Below are 27,569 nucleotides of genomic sequence, written 5' to 3' on the forward strand. Positions count from 1 at the left end.
CTTTAATTAAAATAACTTCCCCTCCCTCTTGCAATGACTTCTCTTCTCTTCTCTGATGACGTGTTTACTGGAGCGAGAGCGGCACAACCTGTCAATCACATGATATTACAACAATGGCCGAGTTTCACTCGAATATACATCACAAAAGGGAAGAAAGACTCACAACTACTGTTTCATGTCAACTTTAAGGGTCTGATGTCATGTGTTTGTTTTCACACATTGACCGCAAGTTTGTTTGTCACTGGCTTTAAAAAGAAGACGAGTGCTGACTATATCTACAACGAACAAGGAACAAGATCATTTAATGTTTGACGGTTAAAGAGCAGTCTGATGATATTTATGAAGATGTGATCAGGACTGAGTCTGAGGGAATGAACACAGACAGAGTGGAGATGACAGTGGTAATCTATGAGAGTGCAGAATGTGTGAGAGATCATGACTTCAGGACAGAGACAAACACACACCAACCACTTCAGCGTACAGGTAATCACATTCATTACTTTGATCAAATCATCAGAGTCTGCACATGTTCAGTCATCTAATGTCAGACCTGTGGTGTTCAGAAGTGATTGTGTGAAGATCAGAAGCAGCTACAGTGTGTTTGGTTCTGCTTTGTGTTCTTCTGATGCTATTGTAGGATTTAATAACTAACCATTTGTATATGATTTTGGAGAGAGAGAGAAAAAAAAAAACAGACTAAAATGTTTACTCAGCCTGTGTGTTTCAGTTAGGATGGTCAGTCAGTTTCGTCTGATGCCTTTTTTTTGTCTGAGGCCGTTTCGTCCGATATCTAATTGTACGAGACCTGACACTGATGTTTTTTCCTGAAGCCTGAAGCCTTTTAGTCTGAGGCGTGATGCTTTTTCATCATATGACTGAGGTACCTGAGGCCTTCATAATAATGTTGATGAGAATGCTGCTCTATCTTTGTGTTGGTGTAGAAACAGAGAAACCACAGGCTTGACTTTACTGCCTTTATGACACCAAATTTGTATCACTGATTGTACATATACTCATATACTGTGCCAGCCTCATTATGTCAATAAAGTTCAAAATCTTTACCCTAGCCTCCTTGAGCATTGCACCTCACCTCACTTTACACTGACCTCAGATCATTTCCGTTCTCAGTGTAATGTGATTGACTTGCATTAAGAAGCATCGCAGGCAATAGAAACAAACATGCAACAGAAGAACACAGTAAAGTGACTTTTCTCTCATGTATAACTGTACTGTGCTAATTTGAACCCGGCTGCTACATCTAACTACAATAGTGTCCTCTAGGAAGAGCTTTTTGTTATGCAAATATATTGGTTTTAACAGGAAGGGTGTCACATGCTCTTACTGTGACATACTTTGCCACTTATTGACCTCAACTTCTAAAAGTAGAGTCTCAAATAGCAGAGGACTACAGAGTAGAAACACACATAGCTTCCATCATGTGAACAAAAATGTCTCAGCCTGTTCATGGCAATATAAACACTGAACCAAGAGAAACCATACAGTTACACATACAACACAAACATACAATTAGGAAACTGAGAAAACATTTATCTTGATATCTGTCATTTTTAGGAAGTGATTATGTGAGGATCAGAAGCTCCAGAGCAGCTGCAGTGTGTTTGGTGCTGCTGTGTGTTCTTCTGCTGACTGCAGTCATAGTGCTGTGTGTCCACATCCATACAAAGAGCTCAAACTACACACCAGAGACACACCAGCTACTAACTAACATCGCCAACCTCTCAGAAGAGAGAGACCAGCTACTAACTAACATTGCCAACCTCTCAGAAGAGAGAGATGGGCTGAAAATAAAGAACAAAAACCTGACCAATGAGAGAGACCAGCTACTAAACAAGAACATAGCCTTGACAAATGAAAGGGATGAATTAACTAAAGAAAGAGACCAGTTCAATCAGAAGAGAAATGAACTGTGGAAGATGCTCAGTGAAATGGGTAATGTTAAATTAAATTACAATTACTTGTGCAAGTGTTTACTTAAATATCTAAATGGGGTCATTCCATAATCTTTATTGTCTTTATATACATTTAGTTATATACACCATAACCTAACCCACACCCCCACACACAGTTTTTAAGTATCAAAGAATTGCCATAATTCAGTACAGGTGGGGGAAAAAAACTAGTCAATGATCTGGTTGTGTTTACAGGTGGATATATTTATCAGTCCAGTTTTTACTTCATTTCCTCTGAGAAGAGGAACTGGGCTGAGAGCAGAAGATACTGTACAGAGAGAGGAGCAGATCTGATCATCATCAACAACAGAGAGGAACACGTGAGTGAAAAATAGATTGGGCACCAAAGGTTGTGCTGCTCACAGTATGAATGTCTACTCACCAACACAGACCATAAGAGTTAGTTCACCCAAAAATGATCATTCTGTCATCAATTCCTCACCCTCCTGTTTATTCAAACCCATAAGACTTTCGTTCTTCTTCAGAAAACAAATGAAGATATTATGAAATCTGAAAGTTCCCTTTCAGTCGGTCACGTTCGACATACGTCAGTAGTGACCAACGAATTGGGATATTGCTAGAGAGCCCTATCAGCTTCGAGTGAACTACAACAGGCCAATGAAGTTGGCGTGCGATATTTGCATCATGCGCACCGCCCCCGCCAGGTGGTATAAATAGGGGAGCAGATGCAATCGCACTCTGTCTTTCGCTTCGGAGCCAACCTGTGAGTTCCTGCTATTAGTCTGAGAGTGACTTCACAAGCCTTTGAAGAGCTTTTGTTCTACAGTGCTGGCTTTATGGCACCTTACAGCGAGGCCGCGAGCTTTCCCAGAGTGAGCTTCTCGAGCTGTTATACAGCTCTCAACTGCTGTTTTCACAGCATTATTTGCCCCATTTGGTTTGCAATTTGGGCCGGTTCCTCTGTGTCTGTGACTCAGGGAATGAAAAGTGTACCTGCAGTCACATCGCGGCTGTTCCCTGTGTGCTTCGGCACAAAGAACAAGAGCTTCACAGACAGACACTGCGTCTTTTTCAAGACGTCATTCTGTCTGTGCGTTTTTGGAGGCGGTCGTTTCCTGTCCTCACTGACGGCCACAATCACTTTCTCTCATGTCTGCTTAACGTGCTGAGACTGTGTTTGTGGGTGGTTCATATTCTCTTGTAAAACAAAAAAAAGAGAGCATGCCCATGTCGGCGCGTTGTTCGTCTTGCCTTTCTCGTAAGGGCTTGAGCGCTCAGCGCCGTGTGCCGTCGAGCTGCCGGCTGACAGCGCGCGTTGCCATGGCAACCCAGCGCGTTGTTCGGTGCTCTAGATGCGTGGTCGAGACTCGAGTGCCTCAAATGAGGTGGAGTCCCCTCACCTATTCCCCGATCTAGTTTCTCTTTCTGAATCAGAAAAGTACTACTTTTGGTGAATAAGCCAGGGTGACCAGAGGATCACAGTGGGGCAATACCCGCCGAGCCAATCTCCGTGGGCCCCCCACTCCTCTAATGCATCGCAAACATGTTGTGACTGTGTTCGTGGGTGGTTTATGTTTGGTAACAACATGGCCACGTCGGCGCTCAGCGCCGTGTGTTGTTCAGTTAGACGACCACGTTCACTGTCCCACATGGCTGGTAGCTTCTGGGTGGATTGCTGGTCCTTCTCATGGGGGACCTAGCATCTTAGTCAGGGCTCCAGCAGAGGATCAGATGTCGACTGCTACATTGGAGAGAGAGTTGTTGGGCTCTGCACATGAAGATGAGGCTGAGCATCCCACGGTTGTAATGTGCTCATGCTGAATCAGATTCAGAGTTAACGACCATGCTTTCCCGGGCCCCTGGGGGCGTGGTGCGACGCATACTCGCCTTGCCCCGCCCCCTGTCTTAGCCCGGACGTGCATGAAAAACTGTAGCAGTTTGGAAGCCTTTTTTGGTGCCAAATATGGAACACCAAAAGGGTCATAATCTGCACTACCCTCTGTGGTGGGGTGGCAGTGCTACGGGCACACCACCTCTGCCCTGCATGGGTCTTGGCCCCGGCAAGTCTGTGGAAGGCCAAAGCACTCATTGCATATGGGTAGTTCGGAGTCGGGGTTGAGCTACGCATGATGTATGTCATAGCGCAGGCCCCTGGCCAGACAGTGTCCACCATGGTGGTCCGGAAACACCCCTGGCTAGCCTTGCAGAGGTGTGTCATTGTCTAAGTACGCTTTCTCGATGCTCTCATCTCACAAGCTGGCCTAAAATCCAGCCCGCAGCCAAGCCACTTGGCTAGCGAGAAGCGGTCCTGGAGAAACGGGTGACCTGGAGCTGAGGTAAACAGTTCTTCGGGAGACGATGCCCGCATCACTCCCTCCCTGGAGGAGGGCCGGGTGGAGAATTTTGGTTTGTTCCGCTGCTGGCTCTCCGGAGTCCAGCGGTACCCATGAAGCAGAACTGTTTTCTAACCCTCCAGGTCCCAAGAGGGCACGGCTGGCAGTGTGCGAGGCCCCACCTCGCCACTCTCAGCCCCCTCTCACTTCGCCAGCAGGTCCCAGTGTGTTGGTCGAGACCGCCTCCCATGTGCCGTCTCCCATTCACACTGCCACCTTGCAGAGTCTGACCCCACTACGGGCCGCTATGCCGTCCGAGTCGGGTCCCAGCACTCTACCTCGCTGCCCCACGCCCGGTATGTCTGTGGTGCATTTGGTCCCGCTGGTTCGGTGTCTGGAAGCCTGGCTAACGCTTTCCAGCCTGTCCCGCTGGCTCATTCGTACCATCAGACTCGGCTATGCGATTCAGTTCGCCCGGCGTCCCCCGGTGTTCAGGGATGTCCATTACACTCGTGTGTCCCTGGACAATGCACCTGTTCTCCGGGCGGAGATTGCTGTCCTCCTGGCGAAGGATGCAGTCGAGCCGGTCCCTCCAGCCGATATGGAGTCAGGGTTCTCCAGCCCCTACTTCATTGTACCCAAGAAGGGCGGTGGGCTACGGCCAATCCTGGATCTGCGTGTCCTGAATCGGTCCCTTCACAGGCTGCCGTTCAAGATGCTTACGCAGAAGCGCATTTTCAAATGCATCCGTCCCCAGGATTGGTTTGCAGCGATCGACCTGAAGGACGCGTACTTTCATGTCTCGATTCTGCCTCGTCACAGACTCCTACGGTTTACGTTCAAGGGTCGGGCATGTCAGTACAAAGTCCTACCCTTCGGGCTGGCCCTGTCACCCCGCGTCTTTACGAAGGTTGCGGAGGCGGCCATTGTTCCGCTCAAGGAACAGGGCGTTCGCATCCTCAACTACCTCAACGACTGGCTCATCCTGGCCAGCTCGCGGGAGCAGTTGTGCAAACACAGGGACATGGTGTTAGCTCACCTCAGCCGGTTGGGTCTTCGGGTCAACTGGGACAAGAGCAAACTGGAACTGGATTCGGTCACCCGGACCAGTCTGTGTTGACCTGCCTGAGTACGCTCAAGTGCAGGACAGCGGCCCCACTGAAACTCTTTCAGAGGCTCCTGGGGCATATGGCATCCGCAGCCGCAGTCACGCCGCTCGGATTGCTTCATATGAGGCCGCTTCAACACTGGTTCCGCGGCTGGGTCCCGAGATGGGCATGGCAGCGCGGTACGTTCCGTGTCCCCGTGACACTGAACTGCTGTCGCACCCTCACCAAGTGGTCGGACCCTTCGTTCCTGCGGGCTGGAGTTCCCCTCGAACAAGTGTCCAGGCATGCTGTGGTCCACACAGATGCCTCTGCCACAGGGTGGGGGGCCACGTACAACGGGCATGCAGCGTCAGGTCTGTGGACAGGGCCCCAACTGCATTGGCAGATCAATTGCCTCAAGTTGCTAGCAGTACGTCTTGCACTGGGCCGCTTCCAGGACCTGTTGACAGACAAGCACGTACTGGTACGCTTGGACAGCACTGTGGCCTGTTGCGTACATCAACCATCAGGGTGGTCTACGCTCCCGCCGTAGGTCGCAACTCGCCCGCCATCTCTTGCTATGGAGTCAGAAGCATCTGAGATCGCTTTGTGCCATTCATGTCCCAGGCGTGCTCAACCGTGCAGCCGACAAGCTCTCACGGCAGCCTCCGCCTCCGGGCGAATGGAGACTCCATCCCCAGGTGGCCAGCTGATCTGGCAGCGCTTCGGCGAGGCACAGATAGTTCTGTTCACCTCCCCGGAGACTGCCCACTGCCAGTGGTTCTATTACCTGATCGGCGGCACGCTCGGCACGGATGCCCTGGCACTCAGCTGGCCCCGGGGCACACGCAAATATGCGTTTCCCCCAGTGAGCCTTCTTGCACAGCTCCTGTGCAAAGTCAGGGAGGACGAGGAGCAGGTCTTGTTAGTGGCTCCATACTGGCCCACTCTGACCTGGTTCTCGGACCTCACGCTCCTTGTGACAGCACCTCCCTGGCCCATTCCTCTGAGGAAGGACCTCCTGACTCAGAGACAGGGCACCCTCTGGCACCCGCGTCCCGACCTGTGGAAACTCCATGTGTGGTCCCTGGACGGGACGCGGAGGTTCTGAGTGATCTCCCGCAAGCGGTCACAGACACTATCACTTCTGCTAGAGTTCCTTCTACGAGGAACCTCTATGCGCTGAAGTGGAACCTGTTCATCGAATGGTGCTCCTCTCACCAAGAGGACCCCCGATTATGTTCGGTCAGAGCTGTGCTTTCCTTTCTGCAAGAGGGCCTGGAGCGAAGACTGTCTCCCTTCACCCTCAAGGTGTATGTTGCCACTATCGCCGCACATCACTATGCAGTTGATGGTAAATCGTCAGGTTCTTGAGCAGGGCGAGGAGACTGAATCCTCCCCGGCCCCCCTCTGTACCCTCTTGGGATCTGACCCTGGTTCTTACATCTCTCCGGGGTCGTCCCTTCGAGCCTTTGCAATCAGCTGAGTTAAAAGTACTGTCCCTAAAGACCGTCCTCCTGGTTGCATTGGCCTCGCTCAAGAGGGTAGGGGACCTGCACGCATTTTCGGTTGACGAATCGTGCCTGGAATTCGGGCCCGGTGACTCTCACGTTATCCTGAGACCCCGGCCTGGATTTGTGCCCAAGGTTCCTACCACTCCCTTTCGAGATCAGGTAGTGAACCTGCAAGCGCTGCCTTCGGAGGAGGCAGATCCAGCCCTAGCTTTGCTCTGTCCCGTCCGCGCTCTGCGCCTGTACGTGGACAGAACGCGAAGCTTTAGGACCTCAGATCAGCTCTTTGTCTGTTACGGAGACCAGCAGAAGGGAAAGGCTGTCTCCAAGCAGAGGATGGCCCACTGGATAGTGGACTCCATCGCCCTGGCGTATGAATCCCAGGGCGTGCCTTGCCCGCTCAGGTTGAGAGCCCACTCCACCAGAGGATTTGCCTCTTCCTGGGCGCTGGCACACGGCGCCTCGCTGACAGATATCTGTAGAGCTGCGGGCTGGGCGACACCTAACACATTCGCTAGATTCTATAGCCTTCGTGTAGAACAGGTATCTTCCCGTGTACTCGCTTCCACCAGCCGGTAGACGCGAAGAGCCCGTTCTAGTGTCAGCTTGCAATGCCACTCCCGCCCCCTGGGCCGGATACGTGCATCCTTTTTACTCCAGTCGAGTTCCCCGCTTGGCGAACCCTGTCGAGTTCCTCAGCCTCCCCCTTCAGCTCGGACATTGCGGAGTGTCTGATGCCAGGCCAAACCTCTGTCTCCGACGTTGACGTTTGGCTGGGTTCCACATGTCGTGACCCCTCCACGTGAGTGGTCCCATGTGTGTATTTGTCCACGGTCAACTCCCCACGATGAGCCCATGTCTTTCCCTTAGCAGAGCCAGCTCTGCTGTCACCTGTCAGATGAGTCTCCCCCTACCCAGGTGGAGCCATCCCAGGGACTCCATATGTGTACTGCCCACGGCCAGTCCATATGTGTACTCTCCACGTAAATTCCTCCCCTACGGGTGGGTAGTGGTCTCCGCAGCATCCCCTACGGGTTCGCTTCCCCAGTGTAGTCTAGTTTACTTAGTGGGTATATCGGAACAGCAGTAGACTCTCTCGGCATCAGCTCGCCCCCTTCCCGTCCCACTGGTGCGCCGGTTGGCTAGAGCTTGCGCTGGGCACCGGAAGGGGTTCATACTGTGGCGCTTTATTTGGGATCCCAATTCGTCGGTCACTACTGACGTACGTCGAACGTGACCGACTGAAAGGGAACGTCTCGGTTACGTATGTAACCCTCATTCCCTGAAGGAGGGAATGGAGACGTACGTCCCGTCGCCACAGTTGCTGTACCCTCGCTGTAGTTCGGACTAGGTTGTCTCCTCAGCGAAAAACAGAGTGCGATGGCATCTGCTCCCCTATTTATACCACCTGGAGGGGGCGGTGCGCATTATGCAAATATCGCTCGCCAACTTCATTGGCCTGTTGTGGTTCACTCGAAGCTGATAGGGCTCTCTAGCGATATCCCAATTCGTCGGTCACTACTGTCGTACGTCTCCATTCCCTCCTTCAGGGAACGAGGGTTACATACGTAACCGAGACGATTTCTGTCCCTCCAACGAAAGTGTATTCACCCAAAACCGTTCTTGCTTAATGCATGAGAACAAAGTTGCTCTACATCTGTTTGCTGCTCAATGTTTATATGTGAATAAAACACTAAATTAAACCTGTTCATCATATATAGCTATCATGTCTCTTTGGAATGCTCAATTCATATGAATTACATTTACAATCTCTTTATGAACTTATTGAAGCATCATAGTTTTGGGTGAATAGATTTTTAATGGAGGGACAGAAATCTCTCAGATTTCATTAAAAAATATTGTGTACTGGAACAACATGAGTGAGGAATTGATGACAGGATTTTCATTTTTAGGTGAACTAACCCTTTAAATGTTGCTTCCTGCTTCATTCTACTAGGAGTTTGTTAAAAAGATGTCTGGTGGTACTGGAGTCTGGATTGGTCTGACTGACAGCGATGTGGAGGGCAGATGGAAATGGGTTGATGGCAGCACACTGACCTCTGGGTGAGAAATCACTGAATTTAACTGATTATTCTCTTATTAATTATCATATCTTACAGTCAGTATCATATCACACAGAAAGCAGCACTGAACATCTAATGCTGATCTGTTGATACAGGTTTTGGGCAACTGGAGAACCAAATGGATATGAAAAAGAGAACTGTGCTGTGTTATATTCATCAGGGTGGCATGATTATCCCTGTAATGATGCATTTAAATGGATCTGTGTGAAAAATATTTAAAAACAAAAAATAAAAAAAAAAAAGGAAAAAAAGAGCAATTAAATTAAATATATTTGGGAAGCGTGTTGTAACTGAGTCAAGTTTCTTAATATTCTCACCATAGATGTAAATAATGGCAGTAACTACTGTATCGGGTCAGTGGGTAAAGTACACGAGGACATCTTATCACAATAAATACATTATTTAACATTATTTATTAACGTATTTATTAAAGTTCAAACAATGAGTTCAGTCAAATATAACCAACAGTAGCTTGAACTCAGACCACAAAACTATTAGCTTTGATGGAACATAAAACCTTTAGATGACACACAGCTCCTATACTGAAGATTGACCAGATCAATACAGTGAGAGACACAGATAACATGCAGTCAGTGAAACAATGTTAATGCGTCAACATTAATTCCAATTAGTGTTGAAACAATGGTGATATTTCAACAAAATAATCAATGGTAATGTCAGTGAATCAACGTTACAGTATGATTGATTCCACATCATTGTTGAATCAATATTGAAATGAACAAAAATAATAAATGGTAAATATTGTTTGATCAATGTTAATGTGATGTTGATTCAAAGTCACTTAAACAGTATTAATATTTCAGAAACACTTCAATAATGCATCAACAAATTCCTGACCATTTTAAAAATGTGGAAAACCTTTTAAAATATAAATGACACCTTTCCAGCAATTAAGTCAATTTATTTAGTTTGACAGTTTAACACAATCAATGACAAAATTACGTGCAAAAAGGACAAAAGCATCACAACCTTTAAAAAAACCATTAATTTCAGAAGTCTAATGTCATAATTACAAGTGGTCCAACGATTCAAGCTTTCAAAATCAACATCAGACTACTGCCTCTTTTCCTTTGAGTTCTCTGAAATCTGAAAAAGAAACCATGATGTTACCTAAGAGCAACTCAATTCAGTTGTCAAACATAGTCACATTCAGAAATGTTAATATGCTAAACACAATATGATTCACTTTTTATAAAAACAGAATATTCTAACTCTATTTATAATACTGTTAAATTACGTATATATTTAATCTATATATCTACAATTGTGCTGTTCTCTATGAACATTTTGCATTTAGTCTATTAACAAGTTGTCGTAGAGTGACCCCTTCTGTTCAAAGTGGGGTATTGCATATAATTATTTAAGTCCTTATATGATGACATCACTAATGTGAGCCAAGTTTCAGCAGCCTAGAAGGGATACAGCAACGGCCGGAAGTGAGGCAAATACCTTTATTAAATAAATAAATATTAAAATGTCCAGTGGTCCTTCTAGTCTTTACCAAGAGCATGCGGTCATGGCTATTGCTGCTTGATTTAAGTTGATTTGAAGGCACTTTCGGTATGTAGATATTGCTACATTATAATTCCTGTGCATAATTACTTTAAATTGTTATATCTTATAGGCCAGATGTTAATTTAATTTCCCTTTATTTTGTGAATTGCACAATCTATTTCTGATATAGTTGATGCTAACTATAAGGAATGTAAAGAGCCTTTGTTGTGTTTATGTGAACATGTTATTGATTCTGTACACTAAGAATTCTGTATTTTGTACTTTTACAGTTTAATGTTATTCCTTGGATAGCAGTAAAAGGGTTTATCTGACTGCATACTCAACGCTTCAATGTCAAATGGAAGCACTATTAGTTGCTATTAGTTTTTCTAATAATTTTAAAGTGAATCATTTTAATATATTGAGTCAGTTGAAGGCCACACTGCTAAATAAGGCCCCAGGCCTGGATGGTATATGTGGTATAACACTGAATCACTGTGCTGAACATCTTAGTGGAGTTCTCCATGTACTCTTTCAGTCTTCCTGAGATCTAGGGTTGGTACCTGATCTGTGGAAAACTATTGTTCCAATACCTAAAAAAAGCTAAGACAGATTCTTTCTATTGCCTTGACCTCTTTGGTCATGAAGGCGTTTGAAAAAGAGATCAAAAAGCATATAATGACAGCTTTAGATCTGCTGCAGTTTGTATATTGCGCTGGAAGAGATGATGCAAAACTGTTTCTGTTAAATATTCTCTATCAGCATCTGGAAAATACACTGTAAAAACTGTTAGATTCAACTCAAAAAAATTAAGGCAACATTTTCCAACTACTTTTTGTAAGTTTAGTGAACTTCTTGGTATTTTGAGTTGGTAAAAATCAGTATTATGTATTTTACTGTATGCTAAAAAATGAAGTAGAGTCTACAAGATAAAGCAAAACATTTGAGTTTAACCATTGTGACAAAAAGCAGCATATTGACCAAATCATACTTAGTTAAAATAAGTAACATTTAAAATAAAAAATTAAACTTTTTGATTTTAATTAATTCATTTACTCTCATTAATTTAGACAAATTTATTTCTTCAATCCACTTGAAATAATTAGTTAGCATTGCCATAACTTTAATAAATAAGGAAAGAGAGGTATTCATTTCCAACGTTTATTACTCTATAACAGCTTCCATATACAAACAATTGGGTGCACTAATTTTCTGTAATCAATTTTAATGTTAATGTAACACAATGGTAATGTAAACATTTTAACATTAAAAATTACAGAAACTTCTGACCTCATCTTTAAGTGCAGCATAGAACACCTTCAAAGTGCAATCTGTGTACTCTTAACACTGACACCAAATACAGTGACTCTTGACCTGAGCGATTTACATAAAAGGACTGACTTTAGTGCACAGTACAGTACCTTTTCATATGTATTAAAACATAATAAACTAATACAAGAACACGTTTTAAGTACAATTTGTGCCATATTCTACTAAAACATTTGACAATGAAATAAAATAAAGGGCCTCTGACCTCAGCACTTGACATAACAGAACTGACTTCAGCTCAAGTGCCCAGCAGCTGGAGGCTTATCCAGGAACTGAAGAAGTCTGTGCTTGACTACCACGTTGTTCTCAGTTAAACTGCCCACCGAGCAAGAGTGGTGAAGCAAAGAAAACGTCAAAAAAACAAAAGCATAATCTTACATACAGGTGCTGGTCATATAATTAGAATATCATCAAAAAGTTGACTTATTTCACTAATTCCATTCAAAAAGTTAAACTTGTATATTATATTCATTCATTACACACAGACTGATATATTTCAAATGTTTATTTCTTTTAATTTTGATGATTATAACTGACAACTAAGGAAAATCCCAAATTCAGTATCTCAGAAAATTAGATTACTTAAGACCAATACAAAGAAAGGATTTTTAGAAATCTTGGCCAACTGAAAAGTATGAACACGAAAAGTATGAGCATATACAGCACTCAATACTTAGTTGGGGCTCCTTTTGCCTGAATTACTGCAGCAATGCGGCGTGGCATGGAGTCGATCAGTCTGTGGCACTGCTCAGGTGTTATAAGAGCCCAGGTTGCTCTGATAGTGGCCTTCAGCTCTTCTGCATTGTTGGGTCTGGCATATCGCATCTTCCTCCATACAATACCCCATAGATTTTCTATGGGGTTAAGGTCAGGCGAGTTTGCTGGCCAATTAAGAACAGGGATACCATGGTCCTTAAACCAGGTACTGGTAGCTTTGGCACTGTGTGCAGGTGCCAAGTCCTGTTGGAAAATGAAATCTGCATCTCCATAAAGTTGGTCAGCAGCAGGAAGCATGAAGTGCTCTAAATCTTCCTGGTATACGGCTGCGTTGAACTTGGACCTCAGAAAACACAGTGGACCAACACCAGCAGATGACATGGCAACCCAAAACCATCACTGACTGTGGAAACTTTACACTGGACCTCAAGCAATGTGGATTGTGTGCCTCTCCTCTCTTCCTCCAGACTCTGGGACCCTGATTTCCAAAGGAAATGTAAAATTTACTTTCATCAGAGAACATAACTTTGGACCACTCAGCAGCAGTCCAGTCCTTTTTGTCTTTAGCCCAGGCGAGACGCTTCTGACGCTGTCTGTTGTTCAAGAGTGGCTTGACACAAGGAATGCGACAGCTGAAACCCATGTGTTGCATACGTCTGTGCGTAGTGGTTCTTTAAGCACTGACTCCAGCTGCAGTCCACTCTTTGTGAATCTCCCCCACATTTTTGAATGGGTTTTGTTTCACAATCCTCTCCAGGGTGCGGTTATCCCTATTGCTTGTACACTTTCTTCTACCACATCTTTTCCTTCCCTTCGTCTCTCTATTAATGTGCTTGGACACAGAGCTCTGTGAACAGCCAGCCTCTTTTGCAATGACCTTTTGTGTCTTGCCCTCCTTGTGCAAGGTGTCAATGGTCGTCTTTTGGACAACTGTCAAGTCAGCAGTCTTCCCCATGATTGTGAAGCCTACAGAACTAGACTGAGAGACCATTTAAAGGCCTTTGCAGGTGTTTTGAGTTAATTAGCTGATTAGAGTGTGGCACCAGGTGTCTTCAATACTGAACCTTTTCACAATATTCTAATTTTCTGAGATACTGAATTTAGGATTTTCCTTAGTTGTCAGTTATAATCATCAAAATTAAAAGAAATAAACATTTGAAATATATCAGTCTATGTGTAATGAATTAATATAATATACAAGTTTCACTTTTTGAATGGAATTAGTGAAATAAATCAACTTTTTGATGATATTCTAATTATATTACCAGCACCTGTATATCCTTACAAGGACATTAAAATAAAACACAGGGAAGCCGGATCACGGCATTTGACACAAAAGAACTGACTTCAGCTTCAATCCCTAAGTGCACAGTACAGTATATCTTAGTATGTATTAAAACATTTTACCATAAAATGGTTTATATAACAGAACTTCTGAACTGCAGCCAATTACAATTAAACATTCAGAACAATCTTCTGAAAAACTCTGAAAAACACAACAAGATTGCCATTTATGAGTGTGAGGCTGGCATTTGACCAACTAACTCAGAAGTTTGTTTTTTAGTGTTATGAATCGGGAGGAAGGCTTTGGGCGCAGTGTGTCAAGTCCCACAAAAAGTCTTTGGAACACCTCAAATGTTTTGCAGAGTTGTGGTGGATACTGCAGGTTCAGAGCATATGTCATCCCCAGAAGCAGGCAACATGCCCTGGCCAGATTTTCAAGATCAGTAAGCATTGGGATTCCCTCAATGATGATGCCCACTGCATCTGGTTCACGGCAGACATATATCTGCATATTGCGCATTTTCAAGTCCTCGTGGACACTGCTCTCCGTTTTTCCCTGTATGAGACATAAACAGAACAATAAGTGGCAACAGAGAACGATCTTCAAAAGCCTTCAATAAAATCACACATTAAAAGTTCACAAAAGGTTTCAAGTTTGGTCGAGCCAGCTCCTGCACAGAAAGCCTGGCCTGTTGAACTGGCTTCACAGTACAACTTTCAGTAGAGACTCACTTGCCACAACAATCCTGCTAGACTACATCACATACACAAGTCTCCAAGGCCTCAATCCTTAAAGGGGAGAGGGGTTCAGCTGGTAACACATAGGTGTGGTTAAGTAAAAGTATCTGGAAATGCCACTCTTACAGTTATATCATCAGATGATTATAACTCCTGCATTAATGTAAAACAAGGATTTTACTTCTGTGAAGCTGCAGTTGAAAAATATGACAGTATTTTTAAAATCAAGTCTACTAGCCACTGGAAGACCAAAAGGTTAATGTTGGACACTGGTTCCTGCACATACATTTGGGTGTTTGTAGGTGTGTTTTTGAACTTTTGACAGAGCCAGACTAGCCATTTCCACCCAATTATAGTATTTGTTCTAAGACAAGCTAACCAATCCCCAACTCCAGCTAAGTGCTTTTCCCCAAAAAGTTGAACTATGCTTTTTAAACAATACTTACATAGTAGTCAGAGATGAGCTCTTGCCCACTCTCTCCCATGTATTCAATGAGGCATCTCAGAGTCACGTCTCTCTTCTTCACCACAGAGGTAAGTGAATAATGAAAAACTGAATCTTGCAGGCAATATAACTACAAACATACAATGCCATTATCAGTGTGGGTCTGTACTACCTATTCAACAGAGCTTATATATACATTTTTTTTTTTTAATATTTAACCTTAAAATTAATTAGGAGCTGTAAACAAAAATGTTTTTTTGCAATATTCACCCAATTAGGCAAGACAAAAGAATAAAGTACTTATTGTATTAATATGCCCCTGCAACATTGTTATCATTTTTACCTCACCTGTATCAGTTCCATTAACAAGTTCTTGATGCGTTGACCAACCGCTCCACCCTTCGCACTAAACAGGTCGAGAAGTTCTGGAGTGTACTTGTCCAGCTGGGACATAAACACTGATTCTAGTGGAACTGCAGCACACCTTCGGAATTCTTCATTTATCTGTAATACATCAATTGTTTGACTGTTATTTGGAACACTCAGGATGTGTAAAGAATTGGCAACCTTTCATTTTTATGCAATCCAATACTCCATAAAATATGTGGGGTGGGTCTTCAGTATGTGTTCAGCAAAAAGTGTCTAGCATCACATAAACAACCTTGTTCACTATTATTTGCCTTTTAAAAAAAAACTGAGTGAGCAGCATGTCAGTGATAAATCATTTGCCTGGAATGGTTCAAAGAGGGCAGGCCATCTTTCTTTAAATTTTGCCACATCTGGGGACTGGACAACCACTTCCATTCTTCTCCAGCTATATGTCCTGGCCATCATGTCATTTATGCTTTTGACGTCCCTTTTCTTGCTGGCTTCTATTAGGTCAAGCCTCACATTCTCAAGGCTGCTGTCTGTTTCACCAGAAGGGTGCTGAGGCAGGTAATTTACTTCTGCCCTCTTTGGTTTCTTGATGTTTTTAGCAGGTTTTCTGTCATCTCCCATCTTGTATTTCATTGAGTTTATCAGGAGTTCAGGGCTTCCCAATGCTTTACGTTTGGTACGATAGTTTCCACATTTGTATTTCAGGCTTTGTTGCCACCCATAAATTCCATTAAAAGATCCAGGCTCCTTCAAACAGGGATGCTTTTCTATTAGTGCCTGTGCTACTGCAGACCTCTGGGCATCATTGGGGTACGCTGTGTAGCAAAACATGGCCTCTGCCAGGCGCTCCAAGATATCTGCTTTGACACTGGGTGATGTCAGTGGGGTGCCATCTCTTAAATAAATCTCATTACCTTGACTCAGAGCCAGCTCAGTGTTGTGTGAGAAAGTTGGAATTGGAAATACAGCAGGCCATGGATTTTGCCTTTCAGAGGGTGAAGGAGACAGAATCACAGTATCATCTGAGCCGTCAGAGTGTGTCACAGACTCGGATAAAGAGTACACACTGGAGGTATCGGGGTGCTTTCCTGGGAAACAAGGGTCAGTGTTGTGTTTAGCGGTACATACACTACTTTCAGTGTGTCTTTATCTTAGAGTTCCTTTGTGGTCGTTAGGGTGAAAAAGTCATCAAACTCTTCATCTTTGTACTGAAGACTGATTTCTGTGGTGATGGCAAATTGTTCTTTGATGGCTGCAACCAATTCATCCACAGTTGAGGGTGTGCCACTGTTGAGTGTAAGTTTTTTGACTTCGTGATCAATGAGGACCCGGAATCTGACTGTTGGTTCCATGTCTAGAAAGACAGAAGAAACAAATATGTTATACAAAGTCATACTCAACACTGGAGACAGATGTGGCGCTTTAATGTCACCATGAGCTTTCCTGCAACAATATAGGCTGACAGGGGACAAACATCACTAAGGTTTTGTTGTTCAACAAGAGTTATGTGATCGGTCTTCTCAAGATGAAATCCACGATAGTGTTCATCATACCAGGACATGAGTGTTTTCACAATAAAATGCACCTTTTCCCCAAAAAGGGCAATTTGAACAATCTCTGCAAAATCAGGAAGACCAGCAGTACAACCATAGGCCACGATCATGCCTTTTGAGTACCTTGTTCCATGGAAGGTGACTGTATCAGCCAGCTGTACTTGAGACTGACAAGGAAACAGATGCTTGATTGTTTCTTGAACATTTACATGCAGGGCATCTAATGGCACTGATGCGACTCTTACAACACTCAGAGCGGGCACAACTGTTGTGGAATGCAGGTGGTGACTTATCATAAGCTGATGCTTTGTGGCCAGAGAAAGGAGAATGTTCTTAAAGTTGCCAGTATGTCTCACAATCTGCTTAAATTGGCTGTGCTTCGCTTCAAACCTCATTGTCCAGAAAGCAATCACAGGTCCAAAAGCATTTATTAATGCAGGATAGTGTTCTAAGAAGTGGTGCTTTGGGATTAACCCTTCATTAGGAAATACTTCTTGGAATCTGTGTCGGTGTTCGGAAATTTTTGAGTCAAGATATGCAACACTTTCTTTGTTGTGGACTGGGGCAACAACAAGTTCAATAATGTCTTTTAAAGACATGAGTAGAAGCCAGGCTGGATCATTCAAAGGTATTCTGTGTCCAATAATGAATGGCAGCAGTCGTATGAGGGCCCAACTTTCATGTGCATTTCCTCCAATCTTCTTTTTTGAGGAAAAGGTTGTAGGCAGTGGCTGAGGACAATCAGTTTTGTCAGCCCATTTATACGGAAATTGTGTGATGGCACCTGTTAAGTTCACTGAAAGTTAAATATTTCTTTGAGATAAAAACACTGAAGCACAGACCCAATTCCAAGGGAACGATGCCTTCAAAAATGTTGTGCAATATATCGGGTGGATAGCCAGTCACACAGTGGAAATAGCTCAGATTTTCAGTAAGTGGGCAAGCATTTTTTACACCGTAACAGTGTGTCAAAGCAGGATTTTCTTTAACAGTCAATAAATGAGTGGCATGATTCTCTTTGGTCCGAGCAGGAAATGCACCTGACCTCATCTCCTTTCTTTGAAATTCTGATCGCTCTCCAAGACAAAATCTTCAAATGAATGGTCCACAAAAAATGTCCACAAGTCCACAAATTGAATGTGCCCCAAGGTTATCAGCGACTACAGAAAACACAGAGCCTTTAACATGTTGTCCAACACTGGAAATGTAGACACCGTCACGCTCCAAAATAGCAATGTCTTTTAACAAAGGACTGGAGAATTGGGATATACTGGAAACTTCTCTTTTCATTTGGTTCAAGGATGTATTCAACAGGCTCAACAACTTCAAATTTTTCTTTATAATACTGTCACCTTCTAAATGATGATGAAAGAGGACCACCAGCACTAAGTGCTGTGCTTAGTGGATTTGATTTCCACAATTCTTCCACTAGAGATGTTACCAACGTGTCAGCAATCGTACAATTATTTTTCTTTAAGTGTGAAACAACAATCTCTCTTATTGCAGTTATGGATGCAGAACTTGCTATGAAGTGAAGATCTTCTACCAGTTCATCAATGCACCGAATTGAAACATTATGAACACTTTCTAATTTCAAAAGGAGGGATGCTATGTACTCTACAACCACATTGCTTCCATCATCCTCTTCATAGTGAGCATCTGAGCGAGAGACTTGATAATTGGCATCATTGTGATCATCATCCTCTTCAGAGGCTTCAAAAACAAGTGACTCCTGTTCAGTTAACTGCCTTTCACAAATAATGCCTGGTTTGAAATCTTGTGAAGTATGTGGCGTACGCTTCCTGTGTTTGTGTGTCGCGAAAGTCCCATACACATTTGTTTGGTGATCGCACCCTGCAAAAACACACTTTACAGTCTCATTATTCTTCAGATGATGACCAATGTGTTCAAAAAACTCCTTTTTGCTAGGGAATCCAGATTTTTGACATGATAGGCAGGTAAAGAAAAGAGTTACTTGAGGTGAGTTAAGTGAGTCAACTGCTGGATGTTGTTGTGATAAGTGACAGCGGAAGCTACTCCAGTTTTTAAAAGAGCATGGGCAGTCTATATGTATACAAGGCAAGGCATGGCTGTGTCCAAAGGTCCCATGATGCAGTCTATAATGTTTTAGAATATCAGTCTTTGCTGGTACAATAGTGCTGCATAATTTACAAGGCCATCCCATCTGTCATTAAAAAATAGGAAGGGATGATAATTTGTTTTTTTTTTTGTTTGTTTTTTTCCTTTTTTCCTGACTTCTGGTTACCTTAATTCCTCTAAATGACAGATAACAACAAACCTCTGAAACATTTACCTCAATTCCACCTACTAAAGAGCTTACCTACTCCATGAACTCCTCCTCCCAGTAGATCTGATGGTCTTCTAAAGAAGCAACACAAATGAAAGAAGAGTTTATTTATGAAAATATCAGGATCATTGATGTTATTTCAATGCAAAAGAAATATTTAATCTTTTTACTTGAACAAATGGTTTTAAAATATTTCAGACAAATATATCAATAGATTAAGTTAAAGCATTTAAAAAAACTGATAAAACAATGTTAAAGCGGACTAGGTCCATAAACAGCTGCTTTGCTGAACACTTAGCCTGCTGCCAGTCCTAACTTTCTACTTTAAGTCTAACAACTTTTTTACCCTCATTCAAAACAGAATGCGAGGAGAGAGCAACACACACGTATACATATTTACGAATTTTCATGATACCACGTTGCAGAGAGAGAGACGCCAGGAATATATTATGTCCTCATCTTTTTCAATCATGCAGGGACAACAACAGTAACTACAAACCTAGCAGTTAAAGGAACACTCCACTTTTTTTGAAAATAGGCTCATTTTCCAACTCCCCTAGAGTTAAACAGTTGAGTTTTATCGTTTTCGAATCCATTCAGCCGATCTCCGGGTCTGGTGGTACCACTTTTAGCATAGCTTAGCATAGTTCATTGAATCTGATTAGACTGTTAGCATCTCGCTCAAAAATGACCAAAGAGTTTCGATATTTTTCCTATTTAAAACTTGACTCTTCTGTAGTTACATCGTGTACTAAGACCGACGGAAAATAAAAAGTTGCAATTTTTCTAGGCCGATATGGCTAGGAACTATACTCTCATTCCGGCGTAATAATCAAGGAACTTTGCTGCCGTACCATGGGTGCAGTAGGTGCAATGATATTACGCACCTGTGTTCTTTGTCCATAACATACGCCTGCCCATACCATAACCCCACCGCCACCATGGGCCACTCGATCCACAACGTTGACATCAGCAAACCGCTCACCCACACGACGCCATACACGCTGTCTGCCATCTGCCCTGTCCAGTGAAAACCAGGATTCACCCGTGAAGAGAACACCTCTCCAAAGTGCCAGACGCCATCGAATTTGTGAGCATTCAAACATTCACTGATGCTCCAGAAGGAAACACGATGCAATAAGAGCAGGGGGGGGTGAAAACTTTTTGAATTTGAAGATCAAGGAATATTGTACTTACAGGTGCTGGTCATATAATTAGAATATCATCAAAAAGTTGATTTATTTCACTAATTCCATTCAAAAAGTGAAACTTGTATATTATATTCATTCATTACACACAGACTGATATATTTCAAATGTTTATTTCTTTTAATTTTGATGATTATAACTGACAACTAAGGAAAATCCTAAATTCAGTATCTCAGAAAATTAGAATATTGTGAAAAGGTTCAATATTGAAGACACCTGGTGCCACACTCTAATCAGCTAATTAACTCAAACCACCTGCAAAGGCCTTTAAATGGTCTCTCAGTCTAGTTCTGTAAGCTACACAATCATGGGGAAGACTGCTGACTTGACAGTTGTCCAAAAGACGACCATTGACACCTTGCACAAGGAGGGCAAGACACAAAAGGTCATTGCAAAAGAGGCTGGCTGTTCACAGAGCTCTGTGTCCAAGCACATTAATAGAGAGGCGAAGGGAAGGAAAAGATGTGGTAGAAAAAAGTGTACAAGCAATAGGGATAACCACACCCTGGAGAGGATTGTGAAACAAAACCCATTCAAAAATGTGGGGGAGATTCACAAAGAGTGGACTGCAGCTGGAGTCAGTGCTTCAAGAACCACTACGCACAGACGTATGCAAGACATGGGTTTCAGCTGTCGCATTCCTTGTGTCAAGCCACTCTTGAACAACAGACAGCGTCAGAAGCGTCTCACCTGGGCTAAAGACAAAAAGGACTGGACTGCTGCTGAGTGGTCCAAAGTTATGTTCTCTGATGAAAGTAAATTTTGCATTTCCTTTGGAAATCAGGGTCCCAGAGTCTGGAGGAAGAGAGGAGATGCACACAATCCACGTTGCTTGAGGTCCAGTGTAAAGTTTCCACAGTCAGTGATGGTTTGGGGTGCCATGTCATCTGCTGGTGTTGGTCCACTGTGTTTTCTGAGGTCCAAGGTCAACGCAGCCGTATACCAGGAAGTTTTAGAGCACTTCATGCTTCCTGCTGCTGACCAACTTTATGGAGATGCAGATTTCATTTTCCAACAGGACTTGGCACCTGCACACAGTGCCAAAGCTACCAGTACCTGGTTTAAGGACCATGGTATCCCTGTTCTTAATTGGCCAGCAAACTCGCCTGACCTTAACCCCATAGAAAATCTATGGGGTATTGTGAAGAGGAAGATGTGATATGCCAGACCCAACAATGCACCTGAGCAGTGCCACAGACTGATCGACTCCATGCCACGCCGCATTGCTGCAGTAATTCAGGCAAAAGGAGCCCCAACTAAGTATTGAGTGCTGTACATGCTCATACTTTTCATGTTCATACTTTTCAGTTGGCCAAGATTTCTAAAAATCCTTTCTTTGTATTGGTCTTAAATAATATTTTAATTTTCTGAGATACTGAATTTAGGATTTTCCTTAGTTGTCAGTTATAATCATCAAAATTAAAAGAAATAAACATTTGAAATATATCAGTCTGTGTGTAATGAATGAATATAATATACAAGTTTCACTTTTTGAATGGAATTAGTGAAATAAATAAACTTTTTGATGATATTCTAATTATATGACCAGCACCTGTACATGTTTCCCTGAAGACAGATTAAGTATCTTAATCCAAAAAAAGTATCTGTTGCTTCCAAAGGGCAGTACTAAAAAAAAAAAAAAAAAAGATATTTCAACAAAATAAGAACAATTTGGACATCTACATCTTGTTCAAAAGTTTTCACCCCTATCCTGTGTTACTAAATTTGTTTTGCCTCTTTGTTGCCTTATCTCAGATATCACAAATTCCCAACACACACACAAAAAAAAAAAAAATCAGGAAAGCATGGGTGAGACTGATACAGTGGAAAAAAAAGGTCCTTGTTTAAAAAAAATATATATATATTAAAAAAAATGTTTGTGTGCAGTATGCATTTCCAAATTGAGGATGTTTACATCTCATCTCATTTTGAACCTGCTGAAATGTTCCTGTAAATATATTTCCTTTCCAAATGTGCATTTCCCCAGTAACCTGCCACAGTCCAGTACTTGTTCTAAACGTTGTAGAGGAATTTTTATTGCTTATTATTTATTTTCCTGATTTATGAATGATGCATTGATACTTGTTTTCTCTCTGTCTTGTGTATCATTTAAAACAGCTTGTTCAGTGGAAAATTACTGCTAATGCTGTTCTCTTTTAAGAAACGCTTCTGAAACTAACAAAGGAAGTGAGGCAAAGGTGCAAATGTGTTTGTCTGGACAGCTTGGACTTCAGTAGGGCATCTGCTAAATTTTAGACCTATTATTCTTATTTGTATGAAATATTGCAGTATTTATAAATGATTTATTTATAAATTCATGTGCCCCCATAATCTTTAATTAAAATAACTTCCCCTCCCTCTTGCAATGACTTCTCTTCTCTGATGACGTGTTTACTGGAGCGAGAGCGGGACAACCTGTCAATCACATGACATTACAGCAATGGCCGAGTTTCACTCGGATATACATCACAAAAGGGAAGAAAGACTCACAACTACTGTTTCATGTCAACTTTAAGGGTCTGATGTCATGTGTTTGTTTTCACACATTGACCGCAAGTTTGTTTGTCACTAGCTTTAAAAAGAAGGCGAGTGCTGACTACATCTACAATGAACAAGGAACAAGATCATTTAATGTTTGACGGTTAAAGAGCAGAAATGTCTGATGGTATTTATGAAGATGTGATCAGGACTGAGTCTGAGAGAATGAACACAGACAGAGTGGAGATGATGGTGGAAATCTATGAGAGTGCAGAATGTGTGAGAGATCATGACTTCAGGACAGAGACAAACACACTCCAACCACTTCAGCGTACAGGTAATCACATTCATTACTTTGATCAAATCATCAGAGTCTGCACATGTTCAGTCATCTAATGTCATTCCTGTGGTGTTCAGAAGTGATTGTGTGAAGATCAGAAGCAGCTACAGTGTGTTTGGTTCAGCTTTGTGTTCTTCTGATGCTATTGTAGGATTTAATAACTAACCATTTGTATATGATTTTGGAGAGAGAAAAAAACACAGACTAAAATGTTTACTCAGCCTGTGTGTTTCAGTTAGGATGGTCAGTCCGTTTCGTCTGATGCCTAATTGTACGAGACCTGACACTGACATTGTTTTTCCTGAGACTTAAAGGCTTTCCATGTAAGGCATGATGCAGTTTTGTCCAATGACTGAAGCATTTTAGTCTGAGGCATGATGCTTTTTCATCATATGACTGAGGTCCGAGGATGTCCTAAAATGTACACTGTACCTGAGGCCTTCATAATAATGTTGATGAGAATGCTGCTCTATCTTTGTGTTGGTGTAGAAACAGAGAAACCACAGGCTTGACTTTACTGCCTTTATGACACCAAATTTCTATCACTGATGGTTCATGCTCATTGAAAGCATCATTCTGTGCCAGCCTCATTATGTCAATAAAGTTCAAAATCTTTACCCTAGCCTCCTTGAGCATTGCACCTCACATCATTTGAGACTTTACACTGACTTCAGACCATTTCCGTTCTCAGTGACGTGTGATTGACTTGCATTAAAAGAAGCATCGCAGGCAACAGAAACAAACATGCATCAGAAGAACAGATTTCAAGTACAATTAAGATACATTTTCTCATCAATTTTAATTTCACTGGATTAAGTAAAGTGACTTTTCTCTCACGTATAACTGTACTGTGCTAATTTGAACCCGGCTGCTACATCTAACCACAATAGTGCCCTCTAGGAAGAGCTTTTTGTTATGCAAATATATTGGTTTTAACAGGAAGGGTGTCACATGCTCTTACTGTGATATACTTTGCCACTTATTGGCCTCAACTACTAAATATAGAGTCTCAAATAGCAGAGGACTACAGAGTAGAAACACACATAGCTTCCATCATGTGAACAAAAATGTCTCAGCCTGTTCATGGCAATATAAACACTGAACCAAAAGTAACCATACAGTTACACATACAACACAAACATACAATTAGGAATTGAGAAAACCTTCATCTTGATATCTGTCATTTTTAGGAAGTGATTATGTGAGGAACAGAAGCTCCAGAGCAGCTGCAGTGTGTTTGGTGCTGCTGTGTGTTCTTCTGCTGACTGCAGTCATAGTGCTGTGTGTCCACATCCATACAAAGAGCTCAAACAACACACAAGAGACACACCAGCTACTAACTAACATCGCCAACCTCACAGAAGAGAGAGACCAGCTACTAAACAAGAACATAGCCTTGACAAATGAAAGGGATGAATTAACTAAAGAAAGAGACCAGTTCAATCAGAAGAGAAATGAACTGTGGAAGATGCTCAATGAAATTGGTAATGTTAAATTATTGTACAATTACTTGTACAAGTGTTTACTTAAATATCTAATTGGGGTCATTCCATAAACTTTATTGTCTTTATATACATTTAGTTATATATACTATAACCTAACCCACACCCCCACACACAGTTTTTAAGTATCAAAGAACTGTCATAATTCAGTACAGGTGGGGAAAAAAATAGTTGATGATCTGGTTGTGTTTACAGGTGGATATATTTATCAATCCAGTCTTTACTTCATTTCTTCTGAGAAGAGGAACTGGGCTGAGAGCAGAAGATACTGTACAGAGAGAGGAGCAGATCTAATCATCATCAACAACAAAGAGGAACAAGTGAGTGAAAAATAGATTGGGCACCAAAGGTTGTGCTGCTCACAGTATGAATGTCTACTCACCAACACAGACCATAAGAGTTAGTTCACCCTAAAATGATCATTCTGTTATCAATTCCTCACCCTCCTGTCTTTTCAAACCCATAAGACTTTCGTTCTTCTTCAGAAAACAAATGAAGATATTATGAAATCTGAAAGATTTCTGTCCCTCCATTGAAAGTGTATTCACCCAACTGTTCTTGCTTAATGCATGAGAACAAAGTTGCTCTATGTTTGTCCGCTGATCAATGTTTATATGTGAATAAAACACTAAATTAAATCTGTTCATCATATAAAGCGATTGTGTCTCTTTGGAACACTTAAACCGCTCAATTCATATGAATTACATTTACAATCTCTTTATGAACTTATTGAAGCATCATAGTTTTGGATGAATAGACTTAATGGAGGAACAGAAATCTCTCAGATTTCATTAAAAATATTGTGTACTGGAACAACATGAGTGTGAGGAATTGATGACAGGATTTTCAGTTTCAGGTGAACTAACCCTTTAAATGTGACTTCCTGCTTCATTCTACTAGGAGTTTGTTAAAAAGATGTCTGATGGTGCTGGAGTCTGGATTGGTCTGACTGACAGTGATGTGGAGGGCAGATGGAAATGGGTTGATGGCAGCACACTGACCTCTGGGTGAGAAATCACTGAATTAAACCAATTATTATCTAATAAATGATTCTCACAGTATCATATCACACAGAAAGCAGCACTGAACATCTAATGCTGATCTGTTGATGCAGGTTCTGGGCGACTGGAGAACCAAATGGATATAAAAAAGAGAACTGTGCTGTGTTATATTCATCAGGGTGGTATGATTATCCCTGTAATGATGCTTTTAAATGTATCTGTGAGAAAAATATTTTTTTTTAAAAATGAGCAATTATAAATATATTTGTGAAGCGTGTTGTAACTGAGTCAAGTTTCTTAATATTCTCACCATAGATGTAAATAATGGCAGTAACTACTGTATCGGGTCAGTGGGTAAAGTACATGAGGACATCTTATCACAATAAATACATTGTTTAACATTATTTATTAACATATTTAATAAAGTCCAAACAATGAGTTCAGTCAAATATAACCAACAGTAGCTTGAACTCAGACCACAAAACTATTAGCTTTGATGGAACATAAAACCTTTAGATGACACACAGCTCCTATACTGAAGATTGACCAGATCAATACAGTGAGAGACACAGATAACATGCAGTCAGTGAAACAGTGTTGATGCATCAACTTTAATTCCAATTAGTGTTGAAACAATGGTGAGATTTCAACATTTGTTGATTGTACATCACTGCTATTGAATCAATATTGAAATGAACAAAAATAATAAATGGTAAATATTGTTTGATCAGTGTTAATGTGATGTTGATTCAAAGTCACTTAAAGATATGAAAACCAAGAAAAATGCCTAATAAAAGCATAATCATAAGCAGTTTGTTCAATATGAGAAGAGCTCTTTCAGACAGTTAATATCAACTTGATAACAAAAGTTCAAAATGGAAAGTTGCTGTTCTGAAGACTTTCATACTCATTTAGGAACTCGTGTCAAAATTCAGCTGTCAGTCACTGATTCCAAAAAATGCACATAGTAAAAGATATGTCAGTGCAGTCAGGAACAAGACATATTGTTGAAAATAGTGATAGCATGCACTTTCAACAATTGCTGAAAGAAAATAATTCAACCAAAGTCAGTGCCAAGTGCCCAACTAAAGGGATTCAGTAACATTTGTACATGTACCATATGAAAGAAATAAAGCCAAACTAGTTTGTGTCATGTTTCCGCCCACTGCTGCTTCCTTCCACTCCCCACCAGAGGTCTCCGTTTCACCATTAAGACTTTTTCATTGCACACACGCAGTCACTTCACTCTGGACTACATTTCCCACAATCCCCCAGCTAGGCACGATCACACTCACACCTGTTTCCTATCAGGAACTCTTTATAAGCTGCACTCCCTCAGACACGTTGCTGAGTATTGTTTTGGCTTTCGTTTGTATCCCGTGTGATTCCCTGTTGTTGGCTTATTTCCTAGATGTCTTTCCGTGTTCTGCCTTGCCTATCTGTGTTTTTGACTCTGGACTGACTTCTTGTTTTTGCCGTTTGCTGCCTGCCATGACCATTGCCTGTATTTTTGATAACTCCTTGCATTGCCTCTTCTGATTCCGTTTGCTGGTGTTGACATCCTGCCTGTTTGACTTTGGTCTCTTTTAATAAAGCTTGCTTTTGGATGTACCACCCTTTCTTCTCGATCACCATCATTATAGTTTATAATAAGTGAATATGGTAATGCTGTTTTCGAAGTTGTTTGATCTGTTCCTGACCCCGTTTTCGTCATCTGTCTGTCGTCCTGCTCGTCGCCCTTCGGATCCTCCTGTCTACTGCAACAAACAGACTGCATTACCGTCAGATAAGTTCACCTGCATCGCATTACCGATCTGCTATTTCAT

General features: G+C 42.1%; 1 protein-coding gene and 2 long non-coding RNA genes across 6 annotated transcripts in view; 2 read left to right on the plus strand and 1 right to left on the minus strand.

The window, feature by feature from the left end:
* LOC127511289 (uncharacterized) lies at positions 1–25,708 on the plus strand. Its single transcript, XR_007929971.1, has 4 exons — positions 1–483; positions 24,431–24,724; positions 24,938–25,062; positions 25,643–25,708. It is a non-coding gene; the product is annotated as an uncharacterized LOC127511289 (long non-coding RNA).
* The window catches only part of LOC127511242 (membrane-spanning 4-domains subfamily A member 4A-like), a 103,426-nt gene that overhangs the window by 64,733 nt on the left and 11,124 nt on the right, over positions 1–27,569 (plus strand). The gene's annotated exons all lie outside the window — the stretch shown is intronic.
* LOC127511273 (uncharacterized) overlaps positions 1–27,569 on the minus strand; it is a 63,756-nt gene that overhangs the window by 13,181 nt on the left and 23,006 nt on the right. The window lies entirely within an intron of this gene.

Source organism: Ctenopharyngodon idella, chromosome 4 (assembly GCF_019924925.1).
Source record: "Ctenopharyngodon idella isolate HZGC_01 chromosome 4, HZGC01, whole genome shotgun sequence".
Classification (NCBI taxonomy): Eukaryota; Metazoa; Chordata; class Actinopteri; order Cypriniformes; family Xenocyprididae; genus Ctenopharyngodon; species Ctenopharyngodon idella.